Source organism: Moschus berezovskii, chromosome 25, assembly GCF_049115385.1.
Source record: "Moschus berezovskii isolate FMDL1 chromosome 25, NW_MosBer_1.0, whole genome shotgun sequence".
Lineage (NCBI taxonomy): Eukaryota > Metazoa > Chordata > Mammalia > Artiodactyla > Moschidae > Moschus > Moschus berezovskii.
The window spans coordinates 43083190-43108258 of NC_142484.1; the positions used below are offsets into that span (position 1 = coordinate 43083190).

The 25069-nt window shown below is 39.2% G+C and overlaps 1 protein-coding gene across 3 annotated transcripts in view; it reads right to left on the reverse strand.

Annotated features, from left to right (window-relative positions):
• Positions 1–25069, reverse strand: part of NOX4 (NADPH oxidase 4) — a 198727-nt gene that overhangs the window by 37416 nt on the left and 136242 nt on the right. The window lies entirely within an intron of this gene.

The window sequence follows — 25069 nt, forward strand, 5'->3', positions numbered from 1 at the left end:
AATAATGAAAGATTTACTCTGAGTAAGGCACATTACTATCTGCTGCAGCAAAAAAAAAAAAAAGAAATTAAAAAAAGGAGAAAAAACAGAAAGAGATTAGGAACTGAGTAATCACAACTTCAGTCTTTAAGAAGGTTAAAAAGAGGGAAGTGGTTAAGACAAAAAACACACAAGTATGAAATATGGCACAATACATTCAATGCTTCGTACTTTTCACATATAGTGCTATATACCTGTAACATTTTGTGATGTATGTACAGTATTATTATCTCCATTCAATAAATGAGGCCCTTGGGACCACAAGGGGCCATGACCAGTCTGAAGTTTCATGCCTCCTAGATGGAATATTGGGGTGGGCATGGGGGACAGGGTGTGAGGAAGACTAAAAAGTGAAGAAAGATGGACCGTATCTAGTTTGTAAAGAGAACCTGCTAGGTTGAACAACTCAGATCTAAATACAACTTTCCGCTTGAAAATAAGAGGTGCTTCGGTGACAGTCATGGGTCACACGTGAGAATTTTCTGGAACTAACCCTGCCTGTGTCCAAGGAGAAACGGAGGCATACCACTGCCACCCAGCTGCTTTGTTTGAGCAGCCTGTGCTCCATCAGGCAGGGGATAAATGTGAAAAAAACATACAGACACTCTCTCAATGAGTGTGTGAAGCAAAAGGTGTTGCCAGCATCCAGTTCTCCAAGAACCAAGCCATTTGCCACTGCAGTTGCTGACGATGGCACACCTGAAAGAAGCTTGGGGTCAAGATCAAGATGAGGGGCACTGTGCTCTAGGGAAACAGGCAAAAAGAAAAAAATCCTTCATATGTAGTTAGAAATATTTCAGGAGAAATTCTTACGAACCTGGATTCTTGCATCTTCTTACACGAGAAAAAGCACTAAAATCATTCAGGCCTAACTGCCTAACGGCAAGCTTCTACTGAGATATGTGCTTGATTACACTGACGTCTTCATCAAAATCACATGCATGATGGCCTCCACCCCTATCTCTTTGAAATAGTTTCTCAGAGCTACCTTAAAGGCTGTTTGCTGGGCTACTTTCCTCACTAAGATTCTGAATTAACTCAATTCCCAGGTCTCTTACGTTGTACAATTTTTGTTTTTTTCCCAGTTGACAACATATCCCTTGGCAGGGATATGAAAAGGCGTCTGTTTTTCTCAGCAAAAGTGATGTGGGGTCAAATTCTGGAATTGATCGGGGTGTTTAAGTTTTAGAGCCATGCACTTACAGGTTTTAAAAAAAACAAACAAACTATTATTATGGAAATCCCAGCAAGGGATGAATATGGCGGGGGCGGGGGGGGGGGCGGAGGCTGAATAGTTTTGTTGTTATGATTCTGAAATGCTCTGTCCCCCACTTTCTCTGTGAACATAAAATTACTGTTTAATTACACATTTTGAAATGTGCAAGTTTCTTAGTAACTAAAATTTCACATTAGAGATCAGATTGAATATAGAAAATATATTCAATAAAGATACTTTATGTGATGTGCTAGCCTAAAACATAGAAGACCTTGTGACTATTAGCTGTGCCCAGTGAAAGAGAAGGCTGAGAGGACAGTAAATAAGGGTAAAAGTATATATATATATTTTTTTTCTTAATAGGCATTAGATAGATAATAACACTGAACAACTTTATAGCACCTTGAAGATTATGAAACACATCTCTATCCAGCTCTAGTTTGATCTCAGATCAATCCCGAGTTTGGCAAAAATGGGCATTCCTCCATATATTCTCTCTCAGTTGTTACCAAAGGAAATGTTATTTTTTAATGAAATTTCAGAATATAACAAGCCTCTGGGACAGTGAGGTTTCTATAAGAGAATAGCTATCTTTGAAGTAAATTAGACATCCCAAGGATTATTCTTCTAACCAAGATAAATGTATAGTCCTGATCTTTCTGCTTATGTAAAGATCCTGCAGTGTAAAACCAACAGCCTTTTCCTTGACTTTTCTGACATCAGTAAAGCTATGTAACTGGCACAGTGCTGCATGCCTCAGATGAATTATCTGTGATTATTAAACAGGAGTTAAATGGTATTATTCTACTTCATTGAGTAGGAAGCTGAGATTCTAGAAGGTTAAATATTTCCTCAAGGGCACACATTTAATAAGCGGTTTAAGTCTACCCCCAGAATAAACTCCATCTCTGCTTATGAAATCCAACAAACCAAACTATCTTCCGGACTTTATTCTAATTCTGTCAACCAGAGAAATAATCAACTGAACCTTTTTCTATCAAATATTAGCTCTCTTTATGCCTGAGAACATTTCTACCTTAAAGTCTACTGGATCTGAAACATCATTTCCTTGCTTAGAATGTCTCTGCTGTATTCTTCACCTTCTTCAGCTTTTCAGCCTGTCTTTGCCTTCCTGTTCTGAGTGGAGCTCTTGCAAACAGCGTATCGCCCCTTTCATTTTCTCATTTCAGTCTGACAGTCTCTCCCTTTGAACTGTTGAATTTGGTTCGACGATGTTGAATTACCCGCAACACTATCCCCTTGAACTGTTTGTCTAACTTTTGGTTTCTTCTCCTCTCCTTTCTTGATTACTTTTATGTTAAGTATTGGCCTCTGCTTTTACTTTTCTGTAAGTAAATAATGACTTTGCCTAGAGTGAATTTATTTTTATTATGTTGCTTGGGACTTATTGATAGCCCCAAAGTTGAACTAATATTTCTTAAAATACTACATCTCCTTTCACTATCTCTTTTTTATCTTTTAAACCTCTAATGTAAAGTGGACTTCTCATCCCATCTCCCGCATCTCAACCTTTCTTTCATGTTCCCCATATCTTTGTCTCTGTGTGCTGCGTTCCGGATAATTATTTCAGTTCTATTTGCCAATTCTCCATGGCTGTGATAAACTGCTCAAGTTTGTGATACTGTTATCGCTCACTTCTAGAAGTTCTATTGGCTCTTTTTCAAAAATGTCTTGAGAAATTTGATTGTCCTTTGTCTCAATCATTATTTTATTTTTTATGGAGGAGAAAGAAAGAGTGGCTTTATTACTTTCCCAGGCAAAGGGGGAACACAGTAGGTTAGCGCAGGAAGAACTGTGCCCCTCAATTATTATTTGAATACTCTTTTATTCTTTAGATATATTAAACGTTTGCTTCATACTTTTTAAATATCCAGCTTTACTAACAAGTACTCGTGGTGATTTGTTTACATATTTTCTAAAAGTATGAGCTCCTTGGTGCCTCATGTATAGGAATCCTTTGAGGATTAAAATGTATCCCCCCAAAAGAGGATTTTCATTTTCCTCTTCCAGACCACAAGAGGATGCCATGAATCTGGAATCACTTTAAATTTTTGTCTCTGTTTTCATTGGGCTAGGCACATATTACGAACTCACTGTTCTAACCCAAGTGAGATGGAGCTTGTGTTTATTAAGTATCAGGGGAGATTTCTTTTCCAGTTCCTCTCAGAATCAAGGACAAAACAAGTCAATTGTCTTCATTACCTCCTTCTGCAGAGCCAACTGTCTGATCTCTGCTTTATTTACTGAAGACATTTCACTTGAGGAGTCTGGGCCGTTTGCAGGAATCCCTGACCTGCCCTCCAACCCGATTCAGAACCCACACACTGGCTCTTGCCCACCACATGCATGGCCTAACCTTTGAGGGATAAGCTATGAGTAACAGTATTCACTTCACTTATTCATCTAGATAGGATATTCTTTGTGGCTTATGACCATAAGCAATTATTTTTATCTCCTACCATATCAAACATGTATTAAAGTTATTAATGTGTGTATGCTTAGATTTGTAGGCTTTCTATATACTAGTCAGATTATTATTGAGCATAAAGTATGTTATATAATGTTTATTTTTACTCTTAAATTCACACATACGTATATATATATAAGGAGCCTTCCAGGTGGCACTGGTGGTCAGGAACACGCCTGCCAATGCAGGAGACATAAGAGATATGGGTTGGATCCCTGGGTCGGGAAGATCCCCTGGAGAAGGGCATGGCAACCCACTTCAGTATTCTTGCCTGGAGAATGCCATGGACAGAGGAGTCTGGCAGGCTACAGTCCATGGGGTTACAAAGAGTTGGACAGGCCTGAAGTGACTTAGCAAGCACGCATAGACATAAACATATAGCTGGATCCCCACTGATAGACTTAGTTCTTGTAGAAAGTTAAGGAGAATTGTTTTTTGCCCTTTGTTTTTTTGTGCTGGCTAATGTTGGCTTGATCTGCTAATATGTGACTTGAAATGCTTAATAATATCAGGAAATTAGTTTCAATAATATAAAATAAAAGCTACCAAACTCTTCAAACTATCCACACATTAGGCAGTTACCTGGAAGCATGAATTATAAGCTGACAGTTCCTAGTGAATTTTCAAGCAAAGCACCTAACCAAATTTCACACCCCAGTCCAATGTATATTTAAACCCAGCTGCAGGCCATATTAAAATTATTTCTGAAAGCTTTTGGAAAGAAGACATTCAGGTAAAATCAACACTTTAAGATTGAATTTAGATGTTTAGACTTGAATACGACATCAGCCTTTCCAACAAAGAGTGCTATTTTAAAATTTATATTTCATATGAACTTTTATTTATTAAGATGATAGTGAGTCTTTTTAATTTTCTGTCCACTTACATGCCTTTAGGCTCAAATATTTTGCAATTTCTTTTTCTCAAACAAATGATCCCATCCTTTTACTAGCGCTCCTCTTTTTTCCACATGGCAACTTTATCTTTCTGCTGAAAGCAAGGTGTACAGCAGGTCTTTATCTTAGTTGCAGGCTAATTTTAGTTTGAATAAACTTTTAATCCTCAAATTTGTTTGTGCTGTATTCTGCTTTGCCACTTCTTTTCTATTAGTGTAGAAAGCTCAGTCCAGTTAAGAAGTAGACCATGGTTTCTATCATTATTATACATGTTGTCTTCACAGCCAAAAAGAAAAGAGAGTGGAACAGAAAATATGGGACAAATAATCATTATAAAATAATGCTATAAAATGTAATTCAAAGTAAATTAACTAAAATCTCAAGTTCAGTAAACTACTGTCAGTCTAGAGAAAGACAATAAAATACAATAATGGATCTTTCAAGAGATTCACCTAAAACAAAAGGGTACAAAAAGTTGAAAGTTAAAGAATAAAGACATAAGAGGGAAATGTATTCAAAAGCAAAATATCTGTAGTTAACATTTAGTTCAGACGAAACAGACTTTAAGGAAAAAACCATTGCAGATATGGTGTTAGTAATCACTGATAACTCAGCTGGGTGGAGAGGGCTTTTGCATTTTCCTTTGCTATCAAAGACAGGTGACCACGAGGAGAGAGGCTTCCTTATTCTCCTCTCCTTTTCTGTTCAGTAAGCAGAGCACTTTTCTCTTCCCTGGTCACAGCTATGATAAAATTTGATCTTGAAAGGAATGAAAAGCCCTTCATTAGCCTTTGACTAATACGTGGTTTGTTTCCATTAAAAATGTGGTTCTTGGGCCAAAAGTATCAATTCTACATGAGAACTTGGTAGAAGGAGACTCAGATCCAACTTCAGACTTACTGAATCAGAATCTGTGTTTATCAGGGCTCCTGGGTGGTCTGTAAGCACATTAATGTCTGAGATGCATTGCTCTTGTGCTTCCCTGGTGGCTAAGATGATAAAGAATCTGCCCACAATGCAGAAGACACAGGTTTGATCCCTGGGTTGGGAAGGGAATGGATACCCACTCCAGTATTCTTGCCTAGAGAATTTCATAGACAGAGGAGCCTGGCAGGCTACAGTATGTGGAGTCGCAAGAGTCAAACATGACTGAGTGACTAAGCACACACAGTGCATTTTTCCAGAGAACTCCATGAATGCTGATAATAAAGTGGGATTTTCCATCTAATTTTCTTTTGTATTCTGTGAATCTTCTTTGAGACTTTGTAGAAAGTGATGAATTAGTTCTTTCAAGATCTGGAGGGTAATGTCTGCTATCTGAATGTGAATCTTCCCCAAAATTGAATGGTTAATAGAGAATGCAAATAAAATCTAACATAATTCACATTAGCGTTACCAGGAGCACAGAATAACTGCTGTAGAAAAATGAGCACTAAATACCAACAGAAAAATATGTGGGTGAAAAGGAAGATAGACAAGTAATGTTACACATATATCACTGTAGACTCTGAAACGAAACCAAACCAAAACAATGAACATACAACTATATATAAAAGTAAAATCCAAGAAAGAATTCAGAAATACCATTAATAAAATCTCAGCCTATTAAGTTAGACAGCCTTTGGGAATTAAGTGTGATATTATCACATTTTGTGAGTATATGGATTTTAATGTTTGGCTCATCTTCCTCTGCCAACACTTTTCTCTTCCTTAGATGATTCTGGAATGCAGAATCCCAAAATGTTGAATTTCAGTGGGGGACCCAATTTACCAGCTGCAACATTTTTGAGACAGAAAAAAATCATCACTGTCCCATAAGTTTGTATCATTCTATCTTCTATGCTTACCCTTTGATTGTAGACGCGTTCAATAAACAGGAGGAAAATTTTACTGGGTTGGCCAAAATGTTTGTTTGGGGTTTTCCATAAGCTGGTACAGAAAAACCTGAACAAAATTTTGGCTAACCCAATATAAGTAGGATAAATAGGTATAACAAAGCACTGCACATGAAACTGCTTTGAAAACAACAAAACACCACAAAATAAAACACACTTTTATAAATACAGCTAGCCTTATTGTCTAGGAATCAGCATGTGTCCTGCTTGGGTTTTACTACTAACTCAAAAACCCAGAAAAACAGTTTAGCTCAGTTGTTATCTCCAGTTGCTGGCATACAATAGGCACTGAAAATTTTGGGTTGAAAGAAGTACTGAAAGAATAAAATATGCTCCACATGTTCACGTGCCTTTAACTTTAGAGACTTAATACACTTGCGACCGCATTCACAAGAAGGGAAAATGCTCACAGCAGGGTAAAATTCTCTGTTCTCAAAACTTTCACAGCAATTTCTTTCAGTACAGAGATTTCAACAGCAAAAATTAGTCTTTTAAAATCTGAGTAGGAGGGAAAATGCAGCTTAAAAGACTTATTTAAAAAAACTTAAGGAAGTGAATAAAACTTGTTTAATATATAGCAATATAGTAAATTAGAATGTAGGCTCTAAATCAAGTTTAAATCATAGCTACACCAGCTAGTAGCTGCAAGTAGCTTCTAGTAGCAAGTCACCTAGCACTTGGTAACTCAATTACACTCTTTGTAAACAGAAGGTGATATGAATAATACATGCCTCACTGGTTATTATAAGACTTAAGAGGGTAATTCAGGTAAGGTAAAGACCGCTGCTTGTCTGCCCTGTATCCGTTTTCTGTCCTCATTCCCAATTGGTGGTGGTGTTACTGTAATGCATCCACTTAAGACAAAAATGACTATATTAATATTTCCCACCTTTTCTTACCAAGACATAAGACCCACTTTAGGCTAATAAGATGTAAGATGAGGTCTGGGGTCCTGAGAAGCTCTTTGGAAAGGAGGACACTGACTCAAGTTGCTGGTATCTTTCATGCTTTTCTTTCTCTGTCTGGAAAGAGGATATGATGGTGGAGGCTGAATGAAGCATTTTACAATCAAGAGAAGGAAAGGGGACAGGCGTTGCAGACACCTGAGATGTAATATGCTGACTCTGAATCAATATAAGCCACCACTTATCTTTTTTTCTCAATTTTTTGTTTCTTTTCTGGCCTAACCACCCAGCTTGTGGGATTTTAGTTCCCCAACCAGGGACTGAAACTGAGCCCTCAGCAGGGAGAATGTGGAGTCCTAACCACTGGACCGCGAGGGATTTCCCTAAACCACCAGTTATCTTGGTACATGTTAACACATGAGAAAAATAAGCCTCCATCATTTTAGCTATATTTTTCTTTTATGTACCTGAATGTAAATATACTTGACAAATGTTTTAACATGGTGCCTGGACATAGTAAGCATGTGATAGATATTATCATTAATAATAAAAATCTATAATTTATATCCATTTAATGCTGATGCAAATGTACATTTTGGAAAATAATTTTCCTTTTTATCTTCATCTGATTAGCTTTTACTTTAAAAGTTATTCTAATCTAGTAAAAGTCAATAACTATCTGAGATCCTTACCTCTTGAAACCTAAAATAAGGCATCATAATAATAGATATTCCTCATTGAACATTTATTTGGAATTTTCCAGGCCAGAATACTGGAGTGGGTAGCCTTTCCCTTCTCCAGGGGATCTTCCCAACCCAGGGATCGAATCCAGGTCTCCCACATTGCAGGTGGTTTCTTTACCTGCTGAGCCACAAGAGAAGCCTAAGAATACTGGAGTGGGTAGCCTATCCTTTCTCTAGCGGATCTTCCTGATCCAGGAATTGAACCAGGGTCTCCTGTATTGCAGGCAGATACTTTACCAACTGAGCTATGAGGGAAGCCCTTACTTTAATTCAGGGACTATCTAAATGTTCTATATATACCTTCACTCCTAATCTACATCACAACTTTCACAGGAAGGTATAATCTCCCTTTTATTAGAGAGGGAACCAAAACTCAAAAATCTTGAGCAATTTCCTCAAGGCCATACATCTATTAAAAAGAAAGATTGTCACTCAATCTCACTCCTGAGCATATATCTGGAAAAAGACATAATCTGAAAGGATACATGTCCCCCAGTGTTCATTCCTTCTTCAAATAGCCAAGACATGGAAGCAATCTAAATGTCCATTAACAGAGGAACGGGTAAAGAATATGTGGTACATGTATAAAATGGAGTACTACTCAGTCATGTCAATGTATGGCAAAACCAACCAATATAATATTGTAAAATAATTAGCCTCCAATAAAAATTTAAAAAAAAAGATGATGAGAGATCTATATTCATTATAAAAAAAATAAAAAGAAACTAAATAATGCCATTTGCAGCAACATGAACGGACCTAAAGATTGTTATACTGTGTGAAATGAGTCAGACAGAGAAAGAGAAATATCATATGACATTCCTTATATGTGGAATCTAAGCAAGAAATGATACAAATGAACTTATTTACAAAACGGAAACAGAATCAAGACTTAGAGAATGAGCATATGGTTGCTGAAGCTAAGGGATAATTAGGGAGTTTTGGATGGACATGTACACACTGCTGTATTAAAATAAATAACCAACAAGGACACACTGTGTAGCACTAAGAACTCTACTCAATGTTATGTGGCAGCCTGGATGGGAGGGGAATTTGTCAATGTACAGCTGAGTCCCTTTGTTGGCCACCAGAAACTCTCACAGCACTGTTAATCTGCTATACTTTAATACAGAATTAAAAGTTTTAATTAGAAAATTAAACATTATCTATCACATCTTTCTTAATAACATTTTTAAACAAAAAAAAAAAAGGAAGAAAGATTATTATTAAATTTCTGGTAAGACTGACTCCAAAGCTCATCTTCTTAATGATTGCATATTAATGATCGCAATCAATTTTAAATTATTTTGATTAGGGATAAGACATAAAGTGTTAGTCGCTTGGTCGTGTTTGATTCTTTGAGACCCTCTGGACTATGGCCCACCAGGCTCCTCAGTCCATGGAATTCTCCAGGCAAGAATACTGGATTGGGTTACCATTCCCTTCTCCAGGGAATCTTCCTGACCCAGGGAACATAAAGGCAAAATAAAATATGAAAAGGGCACACTGTGTCAAGGAACTCCTGGAAAATCCGGCTTTGCAGGATGGAAGTTTGGAGCCATCCCTCAAATAACTGTTTTTTTCTGGGGAAATGATGAATGTGATTAACTATTTCCCTGAAGAGGATAGGTGTCGTTTTCATTCCCAGGAAGTAATCTTATCAATAAAAACAAGAAGTGGGAGGGAGGGAGTTAAAAAATTTGAGAAAGTCCTTGAAATCTTTCTCTCTTTCTCTAATGGTCCTTAAATGTTAATTTGCATCAGAAATTTTTGAAGGGCTTGCTAAAACAGAGTGCTGGACTCCATGCCCAGATTTCCTGGGTCAATAATTCTGGGGCGAAATCTGACAACCTGTATTTCTCATAATAGCCCAGGTTACATTGACGGTGCTAGTAAAGCAGGTAAGGAGGATACAGAGTGAGCTGGAGCAGGTGGGCATTTTAAATATGGTGACCTGGGCAGACCCTTCACATTTAAGTGAAGGCTTGGTAGGAGGTGGCAGGTGGTGGCCCACATTGTTTAGACATTAGGAATAGCTTAAGGAAGGAAATTTCACCAGTAGAGGGCTAAGAAATCTCTGTAATTAATGAGTGATGAATACTAATGCAATCTCATGCATAAATAAAAGCAACATTTTTTGAAAAACTGCTTTGATTGATATCTGTTTCTTGGAGTTCTGAATTATACAAGCAAGGTTTTCCAAACAGAAAAATTAATTAATTTAACGGCTCCAAGGAGAAAAATTCTTTGGCAAGAAATTCCCATAAAACAAGCATATTATCAAAATTATATGATCATAAACATTAAGAATTGATTAATTTTTAACTGCTTTTAAACTATTCATTTACACTGTAGGTTCATAAGGAAAAAAGGAGAAGCGGGCAGCAGAGGATGAGATGATTAGATAGCATAACTGACTCAATGGACATGAATTTGGGCAAACTCCAATTTGGGACAGGGAATACTGGCGTGCTACAGTCCATGGAGTCACAAAGAGTCAGACACAACTCAGAGACTGAACATCAACAAATGGGTCATAAACTGGTCCTAAAATCTGGTTTAACTCTGACAACTCTGCCAATACTGTTGAGGAGCTACATATACATCACCTTATGCAAAAAGGGCTTCCCGGTTGGCTCAGATGGTAAAGAATCTGCCTGCACTGCAGGAGATCCAGGTGCGATTCCTGGGTTGGGAGGATCCTTTGGAGAAGGAAATGGCAACCCACTCCAGTATTCCTGCCTGGAGAATCACATGGACAAAGGAGCCTGGTGGCTACAATCCTTGGAGTCGCAATGAGTGGGACACAACTAAGCAGGTGATACTTTCACTGTAGACAAAAAGGAGGTTGTTTCTATCCAAGGATATTAGGATTCTAAGATTTTTAACAAAGGAAGAACTTCAGGCAGGCCACTTTCTCTCTCAACTGATAGGCAATTTCTGCGTAAAACACAAACAGGGCTTCCCAGGTGGCGCAGTGGTAAAGACAGACAAGGGTTTGCTCCCTGGTACGGGAAGATTCCATATGCTGTGAAGCAACTAGGCCCTGACCCAGCGCACTTCAACTACAGAGCCCAGTGTCCAGGGCCCCTGCTCGGCAACTAGATAGTGACACCAAGGAGCCAGCGCACCGCAGCTAGAGCACAACCCCCACTCCTGCAAATGGAGAAAAGCCAGAGCAGCAACGAAGGCCCAGCACAGCCACAAACAAACACATGCACAAATTATTAAAAACAGACAAAACCCTGAAAATAACTGAAGCATGAGGAGACGTCTGACAGCTGAAAACGCAGAATAAGGCAGAATAAAGAAAGCAAAGAACTCTCACAGGCACGAGAAGGAGACTGCAGGGTACTTCATCTCCCAGGAAGTGTTTACTTCCTCAGCCTGTTCCAAGATTTCAGCTGCCTGACCTCCCAGTGACAGCTCATCTTGGCTCTGTCCTTGAACCAGTTCTGCCTGGAGTCCAGAATGAATTCCTCTTACTCAACACGGAGGCATCCTTATTACTTGTCCATTCATCTTGCATGAATAGTTATCAAATGTCTGAGTGGAATCTTCACAATTGCCGCAGTGCCTTGCTTCCTGTAGATTTTTTTTTTTTTTTGAGGTCCACGTGTTTTTGCAGTCTTGATGGCAGCATTTTTACTTGTGAATCCTTGCCCAGGGCTGGGACCTACTATCTAGGGATAGCTTATGTCCAACAATGTGCTTACCTAGATTTGAAAATATTCAAGAATTAAGAATCCTTATTGCTGCATTCTACATTCTAGCTAGAATATCATGTTTTTTTTACATCTCCTGCCAGTCAGGTGTTGGAATATCATTTACTATATAAAAGAAAAAAACTAAGTTTAAGGATGAGAAAATGAAAGACAATAATCTTTTAATATTATGGATATTATGAAGAATATTATGAATAGGTGTGATGTGCTCTTTCTTTTTAATCACTCTACAAACAGTTCTCATCACCCAGAACCAACGTTGTTGGGCAAACGATGTCAGTTCTGGCAGGATCTAGACTGGAATGAAGACAATAAAGCAGACCATGGGGTAGAGCCTCACGCCCCTGCCCTGAGGTGAGGCATAGATTTGGGAAAAGGTAGAACAGAGCTATCGGAGAAGGCAATGGCAAGCCACTCCAGTACTCTTGCCTAGAAAATCCCATGGATGGAGGAGCCTGGTAGGCTGCAGTGTGGGGTCGCTAAGGGTCGGACACGACTGAGCGACTTCACTTTCACTTTTCACTTTCACACATTGGAGAAGGAAATGGCAACCCACTCCAGTGTTCTTGCCTGGAGAATCCCAGGGACGGGGGAGCCTGGTGGGCTTCCGTCTATGGGGTCACACAGAGTCGGACACGACTGAAGTGACTTAGCAGCAGCAGCAGCAGCAGAACAGAGCTGGGAATGAGGATAGTGATGGGAATTCACATTTGCAAAAGGTCAGGTATTTTATGTCATCAAAGTAGAATTACACTAGGTGCTGTGAACTCCTCAAAGCAACATTAGAAGGAAGTAAAGTATCTGTATCAATATCGCCATATAAATCTATCTGTATATTAATAAGCATCTACCCATCTAACCCTAGTTCCTGACACAGAGCTCCTTAAACTCTTGTGATTCTGGGTAGCAGGAGAATCTTTTATCCTAGTGCCTCATCTTTAACTCTAATTCCTGACGCAGGGTTACTAAGACCTTTGTAATTTCCTCAATGACAGGTGCATCTGACACAGAGTTCCTATGTCCTGGCTCTATTTCCTGCTTCTAGGAATGTCTCTGGTTCTAAGGAGACAACCCTTGGTAGGCTCTAGGATGTGGCTGGTCACCAGAAATGCCAGGACAGGATTAGAAACTTAAAACTTTCAGCTTCACCCCACTATTCTCTCGAGAGGGGAAGAGAAGCTGGGAGTGAAGTTACCAGCTGATCGTGCCTCTGTGAAAACACCTCCCCAAAGAGAGCTTTAGATTGCCCAGCTTGGTGAACACATCTCCATGCCAAGGAGGCATGCATCCCAAGTCTATGGGAGTAGAATCTCTATATTCAGGATGCTCCCAGACCTAACTCACTCTCTGCGTATCTCCATCTGGCTGTTCACCTGCTTTTTCATATCCTTTATTGCACAATAAATCCATGCATCTTTCCCTGAGTTCTGTGAGCAAAGGACAGAACCCAAGAAGGGGGTCATGGGGACCATAATTTATAGCTAATTTGGGCAGAAGATGTGAGTAACCTGGGGACATATTACTTGTGACTGGCATCTGAAATGGGGGTGAGCAATCTTCCTGGACTGAGCCCTTAATCTGCGGGCTCTGCAACCAACTCTGGTTAGTGTCAGAAATGAATTGAATTGCCAGGTACCTGGCTGATACGGAAGAACTGGCTGGTGTGGGGAAAAGTCCCACACATCTGGTGTCAGAGTAAAGAAGAAGCAGAGTTTTTCCTACATTGACAGTATTATATGAGAAAGAGAGGGGAACAGTCATGCTCAGAGAGACCTGCCCCTTGTCGTCAGTCAAGGGGACGGTAAGACAGGACGTGGTGCAAGAGAAAAAGCTTGAATTCCGTCCTTGAAGTCCTTCTTCCCTCACCTCCCTCACCCTTTCCATCTTCTTCCCACCTCTTCTTTGCATCCCAGTCTGCGGACTGGACCTGCTCAATTCTCAGACATCTCTCGGCTTTTCCCCATTACTATATGACATCTCTGATCCTTTATCACCTCCCTACTGAATGTGAAATATCATCTCTCAATGAACCACCCACTTTCATGGTTCCATATGCTGTTATGCTCCTTGTTCAAGGCAAAAAGCCTCTTCATCAGGGTCCAAAGCACCTGTCGAGATTTCACTCAAAGGGAAAATTAACCTTTACATGAATTATCTAGACAGGAAAGTACTTTACCTTCCCTTCTCTCATTGAATTTGGTGTACTTCTTTATCATTTATAGGACTTATCATATTGCTATCATTAATTTCTCCATTAAACTCTGATTCTGCTTTTCTCACACTGGATTCCAGGTTCGTCAAAACTATTACTAATAGAGTTTTGCCAAGAGAACGCACTGGTCATAGCAAACACCCTGTTTCAACAATACAAGGGAAGACTCTACACAAGGACATCACCAGATGGTCAACACCGAAATCAGATTGATTACATTCTTTGCAGCCAAAGATGGAGAAACTCTATAAAGTTAGCAAAAACAAGGCCAGGAGCTGACTGTGGCTCAGATCATGAACTCCTTATTGCCAAATTCACACTTAAATTGAAGAAAGTAGGGAAAACCACTAGACATTTCAGATATGACCTAAATCAAATACCTTATGATTATACAGTGGAAGTGAGAAATAGATTTCAGGGACTAGATCTGATAGAGTGCCTCATGAACTATAGATGGAGGTTTGTGACATTCTACAGGAGACAGGGACCAAGACCATCCCCATGGAAAAGAAATGCAAAAAAGCAAAATGGCTGTCTGAGGAGGCCTTACAAATAGCTGTGAAAAGAAGAGAGGCGAAAAGCAAAGGAGAAAAGGAAAGATATAAGCATCTGAATGCAGAGTTCCAAAGAATAGCAAGGAGAGATAAGAAAGCCTTCCTCAGTGATCAATGCAAAGAAATAGAGGAAAACAACAGAATAGGAAAAACAAGAGATCTCTTCAAGAAAATTACAGATTCCAAGGGAACATTTCATGCAAAGATGGGCTCGATAAAGGACAGAAATGGTATGGACCTAACAGAGCAGAAGATATTAAGAAGAGGTGGCAAGAATACACAGAAGAACTGTACAAAAAAGATCTTCACGAGCAAGATAGTCACGATAATGTGATCACTGACCTAGAGACAGACATCTTGGAATGTGAAGTCAAGTGGGCCTTAGAAAGCATCACTACGAACAAAGCTAGTGGAGGTGACGGAATTCCAGTTGAGCTATTTCACATCCTGAAAGATGATGTTGTGAAAGTGCTGCACTCAATATGCCAGCAAATTTGGAAAACTCAGCAATGGCCACAGTACTGGAAAAGGTCAGTCTTCATCCCAATCCCAAAGAAAGGCAATGCCAAAGAATGCTCCAACTACTGCACAACTGCACTCATCTCACACGCTAGTAAAGTCATGCTCTAAATTCTCCAGGCTTCAGCAATACGTGAACCGTGAACTTCCTGATGTTCAAGCTGGTTTTAGAAAAGGCAGAGGAACCAGAGGTCAAATTGTCAACATCTGCTGGATCATGGAAAAAAGCAAGAGAGTTCCAGAAAAAAGTCTATTTCTGCTTCATTGACTATGCCAAAGCCTTTGACTGTGTGGATCACAATAAACTGTGGAAAATTCTGAAAGAGATGGGAATACCAGACCACCTGATCTGCCTCTTGAGAAACCTGTATGCAGGTCAGGAAGCAACAGTTAGAACTGGACATGGAACAACAGACTGATTCCAAATAGGAAAAGGAGTACGTCAAGGTTGTGTATTGTCACCCTGCTTATTTAACTTATATGCAGAGTACATCATGAGGAACGCTGGGCTGGAAGAAGCACGAGCTGGAATCAAGTTTGGCAGGAGAAATATCAATAACAGATATGCAGATGACACCACCGTTATGGCAGAAAGTGAAGAGGAACTAAAAATCCTCTTGATGAAAGTGAAAGAGGTAAGTGAAAAAGTTGGCTTGAAGCTCAACATTCAGAAAACTAAGATAAAGGCATCTGGTCCCATCACTTCATGGGAAATAGATGGGGAAACAGTGGAAACAGTGTCAGACTTTATTTTTGGGGGCTCCAAAATCACTGTGGATGCTGATTGCAGCCATGAAATTAAAATAGGCTTACTCCTTGGAAAGAAAGTTATCACCAACTTAGACAGCATATGAAAAAGCAGAGACATTACTTTGCCAACCAAGGTCTGTCCCAAGGCTATGGTTTTTCCAGTGGTCATGTATGGATGAGAGAGTTGGACTGTTAAGGAAGCCAATTGCCGAAGAACTGATGCTTTTGAACTGTGGTGTTGGAGAAGACTCTTGAGAGTCCCGTGGACTGCAAGGAGATCCAACCAATCCATTCTAAAGGAGATCAATCCTGGGTGTTCATTGGAAGGACTGATGCTAAAGTTGAAGCTCCAATACTTAGGCCACCTCATGCGACGAATTGACTCACTGGAAAAGACTCTCATGCTGGGAGGGATTGGGGGTGGGAGGAGAAGGGGACGACAAAGAATGATATGGCTGGATGGCATACCGACTCGATGGACATGAGTTTGAGTGAACTCCGGGAGTTGGGGATGGACAGGGAGGCCTGGCGTGCTGTGATTCATGGGGTCACAAACAGTCGGACAGGACTGAGCGACTGAACTGAACTGAACTGATTCACTTTTGTGTTTTCAGTAATTCTGAGTGCTTTTGATGCATGTAATTTTTCAATAAATATTTGAAGAATGGAGACAAGATCTGTTGAATAAATGAGAGGCAGTATAACACAATTAGTTATAATTTGGGGGGCAGACAGACCTGGGTTTGAGACCCAGCTTTGCTGTGTGATTTTGGATAAATCACTTAACCCCTATAAATTTTAGTCCCTTAAGCTGTATAATCTGTATAATTGGGGATATGATCCTATTGAAGTCTTAGGGGGATGGTAAAGATTAAATGAAATAATGCATATAAAGCTCATGACACAATTCTGGCAAGTAGTAAGCATTCAATGTTGTTATTTTTATTATGAATGAGCATAACTTAGTTAAGGCGACAAAAATATTACAGATGGGCAGACTGAACAAAAATTACTAAAGAGGGAGAGAGGGTCTCTGGAAGAAGAGGATCAAAACTTTCTTTGGGAAGAAAAAGGAAGGCAAGTTGGAGAATAGATGACATCCAGAAAGGTCATCTGAAGCTCTGCAATTTAGCTATATTACTCAATTTCACCATTTTAAGCTATTTATAAGCAGTCCATTGGAAATGACATTGGGTTAGGAGATTGCTTTCATTGTCCAAATAATCAAAGTTGTCCTTTGGTGGCAAACCATGCCAAAAAGAAAGAGCTTTGAATTTTGTTATAAATAATATTCCCCTCTCTAAGCACTTCTGACATTAAGCAATCCAGAGAATCTGATATTTATGACAACCAAATAGAGATATGCAACATTTAATTCCTATTTTTCACCATATTTTTATATATATTATGATTAAACTTTCAGAGCCATTGAAATATGTTTTGGTAGACTAATTGTCAAAATGGCTGCAGGTCATTTACGAGTAAAATTCTGCCTAATGTCCTCAACCATTCTACATGCCCAGCTGAATTTGCAAGGATAAGAATATCTATAGCTACCCTCTATTTTAAATACATTATAAACCTGGATCCTTAAAAATAATAACAATGATGCCAGTTAAGAAATGAGCAACCAAACTTAAGCTTCATTATCTTCATTTCTTTCCTCTAAGCTATGAATCAACATTTATTTTGTATTAAGTATGCATCATTTCCTTCTTGTCACTCATCTATGTCTGACACATCTATCCTACTCTGACCAATGTCTTCTCTGACATTCTGAAAAGAACGGATGTGTCTAGCTTTGGCAATGGGTCAAATTTGAATTCATGAATGTAAGAATGTGATTAATTAGCTTTGTTATATTTTAGAAAAATGGTCTCCATTATCATCGTAGGTAATGTTTTTTTAAGTGACATGTACACACACATTTCAAGAACTAGTCAGTTCTCTCCATGAATATTTTTTCCTAGATAAAGGACACCCTTTTTCCCGTTTTATTATCGATTAGGTGTCTCTTGATAAGATGTTTAAATTACAGGGACACAATACTCACTACAGACCCATCCCCCCAATCCAAACTACACAGTCCCTTTATCAGTCTATATTAACCAATGCAAAGTGAGTCTCACTCAAAGTAGCCAGCTATATTATCCTCTGTAAATCTCTCTGGGACACCATATAATATAAGGCAAGTAGGTCACTTCTTAACCCATATTATAGCTCTTGAAACGTATCTCTCACTAATGGAATCTATATTCAGTGAGTCAGTAAAAGAATAAAAAAAATCATAATGTAAATAGGTATACTGTACTGTGAATAAAAGCAAGAAATACTAATGGTTTCATTAAACTTTCAGCATTCGAGAAAATTTTCTTTGACACAAAATTACAAACTCCTTTTAGTTATCTTCAATAATGAATAATGAGAGTATATTTGAGAGTGAGCATAAACGAGAGAACAAATGGCAGTACTAAAAACCATGAATAATGCAAAATTAGTTTGAATTAGGTTTAGACGTACACAGATTCCCTGCCCACTTGTATTTACTAATTGCCTCTTACCACAACTTTCTCATCTTTTACCCCAACATTCTTCTTACTTTTTAAAAAGTCTTTATTAAATTTCTTACAATTTTGCTTCTGCTTTACATTTTGGTTTTCTGGCCACGAGGCATGTAGGATCTTAGTTCCCCAACCAGGGATCAAACCTGCGCCCCCTGCGTTGGAAGGTGAATTCTTAACCACTGGATCACCAGGGAAGTCCACACTCCAACCTTCTTTACATGGGTATTGTTAACATGTCCGGAGTTTTCATTCCTATGCCCTTGTCTGGACCAACTCTACACTCCCTAGGACAGCACGAACTGAATCATATTGTTCCTTCTGTGTCCTCCAGAACCTGCTAGAATTCAGCCAAAGGAGATATTAAATCTAATCAGCTATGGGAAGATGAAAATGCTTAATATTGTGTAACAAAATAAATGAATTGTATTTAATACAGAATTTTTATATAATTATTATTCAGGCACAGAAACCTTTAATTAGCATGTTTTCATTGATAGTTCAGAAAATAGAAGCTCATAAAGATGTTAAGTGGTCACCTAAGCAGTATCTCAACTGGAATTACATTACATCCACTAGCTTTGTTTGCAGAGATGCTTCCTAAGGCCCACTTGACTTTGCATTCCAGGATGTCCAGCTCTAGGTGAATAATCACATCATTGTGGTTATCTGGGTCATGAAGATCTTTTTTGTATAGTTCTTCTGTATATTCTTGCCACCTCTTCTTAATATCTTCTGCTTTTGTTAGGCCCACACCATTTCTGTCCTTTATTGTACCCATCTTTTATGAAATGTTCCCTTGGCATCTCTAATTTTCTCGAAGAGGTCTATAGATTTTCCCATTCTATTGTTTTCTTCTATTTCTTTGCACTGATCAATGAGGAAGGCTTTCTTATCTCTCTTTGTTATTCTTTTGAACTCTGCATTCAAATGGGTATATCTTTCCTTTCCTCCTTTGCCTTTGGCTTCTCTTCTGTTCTCAGCTATTTGTAAGGCCTCCCCAGACAACCATTTCACCTTTTTGCATTTCTTTTACTTGGGTATGGTCTTGATCCCTGACTCCTGTACAGTGCCACGAACTGTCCACTGATAGGCACTCTATCAGATATAATCCCTTAAATCTATTTGTCACTTCCACTGTATAATCAGAAGGGATTTGATTTAGGTTATACCTGAATGGTCTACTGGTTTTCCCTACTTTCTTCAATTTAAGTGTAAATTTGGCAATAAGGAGTTCATGATCTGAGCCACAGGCAGCTCCCGGTCTTGTTTTTGCTGACTGTATAGATCTTTTCCATCTTAGGCTGCAAAGAATATAATCAATCTGATTTTGGTGTTGAACATCTGGTGATGTCCACATGAAGAGTCTTTTCTTGTGTTGTCGGAAGAGAGTGTTTGCTATGACCAGCGTGTTCTCTTGGCAAAACTCTGTTAGTCTTTGACCTGCTTTGTTTTGTATTCCAAGGACAAATTTGTCTGTTACTGCAGGTATTCCTTGACTTCCTACTTTTGCATTCCAGTCCCCTATAATGAAAAAGACATCTTTTTTGGGTGTTAATTCTAGAAGGTCTTGTAGGTCTTCATAGAACCATTCAACTTCAGCTTCCTCAGCATTACTGTCAGGGCATAGATTTAGATTACTGTGATATTGTTGGGAAGATCCCTTGGAGAAGGGAAAGGCTACCACTCCAGTATCGTGGCCTAGAGAATTCCATGGGTTGTATAGTCCATGGGGTCGCAAAGAGATAGACACAGGTGAGCGAATTCCACTTTCACTGTGATATTGAATGGTTTGCCTTGGAAATGAACAGAGATCATTCTGTTGTTTTTGAGATTGCATCCAAGTACTGCATTTTGGACTCTTTTGTTGACTATGATGGCTACTTCACAAAGCTAGTGGAGGTGATGGAATTCCAGTGGAGCTATTTCAAATCCTAAAAGATGATGTTGTGGAAGTGCTGCACTCAATATGCCAGCAAATCTGGAAGAATCAGCAGTGGCCACAGGACTGGAAAAGGTCAATTTTCATTCCAATCCCAAAGAAAGGCAATGCCAAAGAATGCTCAAACTACCGCACAATTACACTCATCTCACATGCTAGTAAAGTAATGATCAAAATTCTCCAAGACAGGTTTCAACAGTAAATGAACCGTGAACTTCCAGATGATTTAGGAAAGGCAGAAGAACTGGAGATCAAATTGCCAACATCCGTTGGATCAAAGAAAAAGCAACAGAGTTCCAGAAAAGCATCTACTTCTGCTGTGTTAACTAATCCAAAGCCTTTGACTGTGTGGATCACAATAAACTGTGGAAAATTCTGAAAGAGATGGGAATACTAGACCACCTGATCTGCTCTTGAGAAATCTGTAGGCAGGTCAAGAAGCAACCGTTAGAAATGGACATGGAACAACAGACTGGTTCCAAATCTGGAAAAGAATATGTCAGGGCTGTATATTGTTACCCTGCTTATTTAACCTACATGTAGAGTACATCATGAGAAGCGTTGGGCTGGATGAATCACAAGCTGGAATCAAGATTGCCAGGAGAAATATCAATAACCTCAGATATGCAGATGACACCATCCGATGGCAGAAAGCGAGGAAGAACTAAACAGACTCTTGATGAAAGTGAAAGAGGAGAGTGAAAAAGTTGGCTTAAAACTCAACTTTCAGAAAACTAATATCATGGCATCCGGTCTGATTGCTTCATGGCAAATAGATGGGGAAACAATGGAAACAGTGACAGACTTTATTTTTTTGGTTCCAAAATCACTGCAGATGGTGACTGCAGCCATGAAACTAAAAGATACTTGCTCCTTGGAAGAAAAGCTATGACCAAACTAGACAGCATATTAAAAAGCAGAGACATTACTTTGCTGACAAAGGTAGTTTAGTCGAAGCTATGATTTTTCCAGTAGTCATGTATGGATGTGAGAGTTGGACTATAAGAAAAGCTGAGCGTTGAAGAACTGATGCTGTTGAACTGTGGTGTTGGAGAAGACACTTGAGAGTCCCTTGGACTGCAAAGAGATCCAATCAGTCCATCCTAAAGGAAATCAGACCTGAACATTCATTGGAAGGACGATGTTGAAGCTGAAACTCCAATAATTTAGCCACCTGATGCAAAGAAGTGACTCACTGGAAAAGACCCTGACGTTGGGAAAGATTGAAGGTGGGAGGAGAAGGGGATGACAGAGGATGAGATGGTTGGATGGCATCACCGACTTGATGGACATGAGTTTGAGTAGGACCTGAGAGTTGGTGATGGGTAGGAAGCCTGGCATGCTACAGTCCATGGGGTCACAAAGAGTTGGACATGACTGAACTACTGAACTGAACTGAAGCAGTACCTCACATCAGCATCTAGCAGTAATTTAGAAATCCTGAACAAATTGTACTTCTCTAAATATTAACAAGGTTGGGTTGATGAAAGCAACTTGACATCAATGCTATCCTGAAAGACAAATGAACAATCTATTTCCTACTGTATTTGAAAACATGTAAATCTAGGTAATTTTATATGCAATTTTAAACATGGCAGCTAAAATGCAGTAATTACTATGTGTCAAGCTCAGTTTAAAATATTTTTTCATCACATCTTTTGATCTTTGCAGCACACTTGAATGGTAAGTGTGCTTATCTTACTCCTTTGCCACAGGTGGAACTGAGGCACAGAGGGTCACGTCACCCAGGCCACCAAGTCAGCAGGTAAAGCAATATGTTTGAGTCTGCATGCTTAATTGCCGTAATATGGTGTGTGTGGCATCAATGGATGATTTTTATTATTTTAATCTACAGATTTCAAAAAGAATGTCTACTTGAAGGGTTAGACACTGATAAAGGACTGTCTCATGATGTCTGTTAAACAGCAGACTGGATCACATCACTGTCAGAAAAGTAATCTAAGAACAAGCAGGATACATGTAAAATGATAATAGGTGAGGACACCTAGGGAAACAGCTACAGACAGATTAACAGCTGAGAAATTGCTGTGAGCCCCCTCTTAAACAATGGTGTCAGGCGGACAGTAAGCCTAAGAGGCAGCAAAACAAGCATCATTGGTCTTCGCAAACAGTAGCTGTGGGCCAAAATCCGGATGGACATGCATGGACCTCTTCGAGTACCTCCATGCTCCCTGCCAACATTCACATGAAGAGCAATGTGCTCGTGCAAGGCTTGTGCAGGCACATGTATGTCCCAGCGCATACTGGAAGGCGATTGGAAGATTATTGCTAGAGATTAAACCTGAATTAACATCAGAAACAATGAAACAATAATTCAGACTCCACATTTATTTTGTGATAAGAATTAAGTAAATATTATCATATCTAAGTAAATGGGGAAAAATTATCCTAAAAGTGAAGTTCAGTAAATTCTTGAATAAACTGCCAAGCTGATCAAAGCATGAATCACTTAGCATCACCATGAGGTTTGATTAAATATGTGCAAACCAAGCTCTAATTCTTTAACTTGGTGACCTTTTTTTTTTTAGTTCAGATAATAGTTTATTGATACTTAGCCTGTTGGATAATAGCTAGTAAAGAGAGTCAGATTATTAAAAAAGTAGAGGGTATTTCAAGCTTCCGCAGGAAGGATCAAGATGCCAGCACACATCAGCTTTTAGGGTGGAAACAAAATAAAAACCTGGTACTTTATTCTCTGGGAAGATGAGGCACATTAAGAAAAAGACTGGCCCATTTTAGAAAGAATTACCAAGATGGCAAAGAATATATAGAAATTTTAAAAATCGTGGAGAAGGCAATGGAAAGCCACTCCAGTACTCTTGCCTAGAAAATCCCATGGACGGAGGAGCCTGGTAGGCTGCAGTCCATGGGCTCGCTACGAGTCAGACATGACTGAGCGACTTCACTTTCACACACTGGAGAAGGAAATGGCAACCCACTCCAGTGTTCTTGCCTGGAGAATCCCAGGGACGGGGGAGCCAGGTGGGCTGCCGTCTGTGGGGTCGCACAGAGTCGGACACGACTGAAGTGACTTAGCAGCAGCAGCAGCAGCATGTTTCATTTCAAAAACCATTTATTAATAAGTAAGGTGAAAAGACAGCCTTCAGAATGGGAGAAAATAATAGCAAATGAAACAACTGATAAAGGATTAATCTCCAAATTATACAAGCAGCTCCTGCAGCTCAATTCCAGAGAAATAAATGACCCAATCAAAAAATGGGCCAAAGAACTAAACAGACATTTCTCCAAAGAAGACATAAAGATGGCTAACAAACACATGAAAAAATGCTCAACATCCCTCATAATCAGAGAGATGCAAATCAAAACCACAATGAGATACCATTTCACACCAGTCAGAATGGCTGCTATCCAAAAGTCTACATGCAATAAATGCTGGAGAGGATGTGGAGAGAAAGGAACCCTCTTACACTGTTGGTGGGAATGCAAACTAGTACAGCCACTATGGAGAACAGTGTGGAGATTCCTCAAAAAACTGGAAATAGAACTGCCACATGATCCAGCAATCGCACTTCTGGGCATACACACCAAGGAAACCAGAATTGAAAGAGACACGTGTACTCCAATGTTCATTGCAGCACTGTTTATAATAGCCAGGACATGGAAGCAACCTAGATGTCCATCTGCAGATGAATGGATAAGAAAGCTTTGGTACATATACACAATGGAGTATTATTCAGCCATTAAAAAGAATACATTTGAATCAGTTCTAATGAGGTGGATGAAACTGGAGCCTATTATACAGAGTGAAGTAAGCCAGAAAGAAAAACACCAATACAGTATACTAACACATATATATGGAATTTAGAAAGATGCAAATGATAACCCTGTATGCGAGACAGCAAAAGAGACACAGATGTATAGAACAGTCTTTGGGACTCTGTGGGAGAGGGTGAGGGTGGGATGATTTGGGAGAATGGCATTGAAACACGTATGTTGTCATATGTGAAACGAATCACTAGTTCAGGGTCAATGCATGTTATAGGATGCTCGGGGCTGGCATGCGGGGATGACCCAGAGGGAGGATAAAGGGAGGAGGGAGGTGGGAGGGCGGTTCAGGAGGGGGAACTTACGTAAACCCGGGGCAAATTCATATCAATGTATGGCAAAACCAACCAATATAATATTGTAAAATAATTTGCCTCCAATAAAAAATAAATTAATTACCTAAAAACAAACAAACAAACAAAAAAAATTATAGGATAAAAAACAAAAATAAATAAATAAATAAATAAATTGTTACATTAATGAATAGAAAACAGGAAACCAGTGAGGGACTATCCACAAAGTATCTGACTCTGTTGAAACAGAAACCAGATGAGGGATCATTCACAAACTATCTGACGATGTTGGTACAGCATCAAGCCAAAAGAAACACAACCAGACACTGATGCAGATACCTTGTGGCTTGCACTTGGCAACAGCTCCCGACCATAGCTGGCATAAATGTGCAGCAAACTTTTTTCTCTGACCCACCTGTGAAGAACCTGAGACATTACAGTGCTGGAAAGTGCCCTAGTTAGTTAGGTTAGGTTATTCATGTTTTTTCAGAAATCCTAAGAAAGGAAACATTTTGTTTTTGCTC